The sequence below is a fragment of the Camelus bactrianus genome, chromosome 23 (assembly GCF_048773025.1).
Source record: "Camelus bactrianus isolate YW-2024 breed Bactrian camel chromosome 23, ASM4877302v1, whole genome shotgun sequence".
NCBI lineage: Eukaryota > Metazoa > Chordata > Mammalia > Artiodactyla > Camelidae > Camelus > Camelus bactrianus.
The window spans coordinates 32,406,346-32,410,223 of NC_133561.1; the positions used below are offsets into that span (position 1 = coordinate 32,406,346).

At 44.6% G+C, this 3,878-nt stretch overlaps 1 pseudogene; it reads left to right on the plus strand.

Annotated features, from left to right (window-relative positions):
• Positions 1-576: 576 nt before the first annotated feature.
• On the plus strand, positions 577-2,637 carry LOC105079075 (small ribosomal subunit protein eS1 pseudogene; annotated as a pseudogene).
• Positions 2,638-3,878: the final 1,241 nt, after the last annotated feature.

Consider the following 3,878-nt stretch of genomic DNA (forward strand, 5'->3'; position numbering starts at 1 on the left):
TTCATTATTATCCTGAGATCTCATCTCAGGTCACTCTACGTGTGATTTTGTCTCTCTCTCTAACTAGCTGTAAACTACCAAAGGAAGGCGGGTAGCCTCCACCCCATCATATCTTGTCTCTCATCTTCCAGTCCTCATCCTCAGACTGTGTCTTGCATACAGTGGCTGTTGAAAATTATCTGCTGATTTGATTTTGCTCCTGAGGCAGGACTAGACAATATGACAGCAGCAGGACCACTCATAGAGATAACTCAGCCCAGGAATGAGGACAAGAAACCAAAACCTCCGAGTAAAGATGAATGTGGTGCTAAGTAGGTAATGAGTCCAGGAAAGGGGCAGTGTTCAATGACCACAGCCTGGCTGGTTTAATCAGGGAATTTAATCCTAGAATGCCTGAGATTTGAATAGAATTTTGAAGAAAAAGAAGGATAATTTTGACTCAGAGTTTAAAACTTCTTACCCAGAAGGAAAGCGGCCCGTAGGATGGACACCTAGTCCTAAATTAATACCTCCTGAAAAGTGAAGGGTGGGCTGACACTAAACTTCTCTCCGAAGGTAACAGGCAGAGCCACAACAATGGGTGCTGAGAGCAATCTAGGTACCAAAGGTGAGAGGTTGGGAAAGGGAATGGGTGATTTTGGTGCTTCACTGATTCTGAGAAGCAAAAACAGGTCAAGTCACATCATTGCTCATTCCAGGAGGCATCATTCAGAAAGCATTAGTCCCTGTGAACTTCCTGTCTGCCAACCGGAAGTGAGTCTTTAAAAGGGAGACTGACAGCTCACCTGCTTTTAGGTGTGCATCAGGTGTGAGGAGAACACGGGGGCCAGGGGTGGTCAGGGAGTGCATGATGCTAGAACTCACCCTAGGGGTCTCATTAGGGTCTACAGCAAGGCAAACACACAAACAAAACCCTGCAATATTAACTCTAAGATAAGAGCTCAAGTTTATAGTTATTTTACATGTGACTTACATATTCAGAAGCTGAAATCCCTTCTTTACTTTCCACAACTCAGGATATATATATATATTTTTTGTAGATTCACCCTCCCATCATTCCCCTAAGGACCCAAGAAGCCCTCACATTTCCCTAAAATCTGGGAGGAAAACCTATTTTCCCCCTACCCATCTTAGGCTGGCCAGTCTGGGGGTGATTAGATCATATCAGAAGACAAACATGAGGGCGAGGGTATAGCTCAAGTGGTAGAGTGCGGTTCTGGGTTCAGTCTCGAGGACCTCTACTTAAAAAAAAGCCAAAAACTGTCCCTTTTGGCTCTCTGAACAGCTCCACAGCAGTCAGCAAGGGCAAGCGCCTTACGAAAGGCGGCAAAAAGGGAGCCAAGAAGAAAGTGGTTGATCCACTTTCTAAGAAAGATTGGTATGACGTGAAAACACCAGCTATGTTCAGTGTAAGAAGTGTTGGGGAAACACTGCTCATGAGAACTCAAGGAATCAAAATTGCATCTGACGGCCTCAAGGGTCGTGTTTTTGAAGTGACTCTTGGTGATCTGCAGAATGACAAAGTTGCATTTAGAAAATTCAAGCTAATTGCTGAGGATGTTCAGGGCAAAAACTGCCTGATGAATTTCCATGGCATGGATCTTACCCGTGACAAAATGTGCTTCATGGTCAAAAAATGGCAGACCATGATGGACGCTCACGTTGACGTCAAGACGACCGATAATTATTTGCTTCATCTATGTGTGGGTTTTACTAAGAAACGCAACAATCAGATTCGGAAGACCTCTTATGCCCAGCACCAATGGGTGTGACAAATCCGGAAGAAGATGGTGGAAACCATGACCCGAGCTGTGCAGACAAATGACCTGAAAGAGGTAGTCAATAAACTGATTCCAGACAGCATTGGAAAAGACATTAAACAAGCTTGCCCATCTATTTATCTGCCCTCTGTTATCTTTGTTAGAAAAGTAAAAGTGCTGAAGAAGCCCGAGTGTGAGTTGGGAAAACTCTTAGAGCTACATGGTGACGGGAGCAGCTCTGGAACAGCTCCTGGGGCTGAGACTGGTGCTAAAGTCAAACGAGCTGATGGAGATGAGCCTCCAGTCCAAGGATCTGTTTAAAATTCAGACTTTTAATGGTGACAAATAAAAGATTTTATTTGTGAAAAAGAAATAAAAATAATGAATAAATAAATAAACCTAATGACCTCCCCCACCCCCACCCCAAAAATAAATAAATAAAAATAAAAATAGAAAGAAGAAGAAGACACACATGCACCTGCTGAAGGAGTAAGAGAGCATCTGAGGCTTTGGTCCCAGTCCTGCCCGGGGGCCGCGCTTTGTGGACGAGGAGAGCTGGGGGCCGGCTGCTGCTGTGGCTGCTGCTTGCTGAGTGTTGGGGAAAAATGGTCATGCCTCGACCCCTGTCTTCTGTTGCTGAGAATTCAGAACTAATTATAAATACACTCCGGGGTAGTTCACCCCAAACCTTCGCATTGTTTTTCTCTTCTCTGTCCTCCCCTAACCTGGGCAGTGGGGGTGGAGGGTATCAGAGATAAATGGCCTGGGAGGAGTCCAGAGGAAACTTCTGAAAAGCTGATTTTCCAGTTTGGCTGGCCAGTAGATTGCCAGCCCCCGTCACTCTCCCCTCCTCCCAAAACTTGACTGCCTGTATAGATCAGAAATTACGTGGCTATTCATTTCCTTGAACAGAATTGACGGGTTTGGTCAAGGAAGACTGTCAGATAAACACTGTGCAATGGTTTATAAGTTTGTTTAGAGTGGCTTAGGACATACGAGCCATGGTGATCTTTAATGAAGATGGTGAATCTTAGTATACAAAGATTAAAAGAACCACAAAGTAATGCTTTCTGTAAGTGGACACCAACAAAGGTGTTTTGGTGTTTTGTTTTGTTTTGTTTTTTCCAATCTATGGGAGAAAAACATTTGAATTGTAATTGTAAACATTTGACTCAATGGGGGTGGGGGTATAGCTCAGTGGTGGAGCACGTGTTTGGTGTGCACAAGGTCTTGGGTTCAATCCCCAGTGCCTCTGTTAAGGGTAAAAATTAAAAAAATAATAAATTAAATAAAAATAAATATACATTAAAAAAAGAAAAAAAATTTTTTAATTGACTTGATTCCTTTGTAACTTTCTACAAGTTGGGAAGATGGCACCATTGTCTGAACAATAGCAACAAAATCTTTCTGTCTAAGAGTTCTGAACTGGGCTTGAGTGCCCACCCCTGCCCAGGAATTGCTCTGAGCTGTGGGACATGCAGCAGCCCCAAATAGCTCACTGTACTGCCCTGTTTGCACCGAGGACATCAGAGGAAAGGAGGAGATGTTCCCATCTCATTTTGGAGGAAGAATGAGATTCTGTGTGTCCTCTGCTGTGAGGCCCTTCGGTCTGCCCTGTGCAGGTGTGGAGACATCTCCTCTCTCCCATCAGTAGGGATGGCATTAATCAGCTTGAACTGGCATAGCAGAATCCTATAGACAGGGTGGCTTAGACAGAAATATATTTTCTCACAGTGCTGGAGGCTGCAGGGCAAGGTCCAGCAGGGTCAGTGTCTGATAAAGGCTCTCTCTCTTCCTTCTCACCGTGTGCTCACGTGGCAGGGAGAGGGAGCAAGCTCTCCGGTGTCCCCTCTTACATAAACTAATCAGGATCCCACCCCTGTGACCTCATTTACCCTTAATTACTTCATTACTCCAAAGATAGTCACACTGGGAGTTAGGGCTTAAACATACGAATTTGGTGGGGGGGGGCACAGTTGGATCCGCAGCACTCAGCTCTTGGTCCCCCAGACTCATGTCTTATTGCAAAATGCACTTACTCCAACCCAACAGCCCTCAAAGTTTAATCTCATTCCAGTATCCACCCTGAAGTTCAAAGTCCCACCTAAATACCATGTA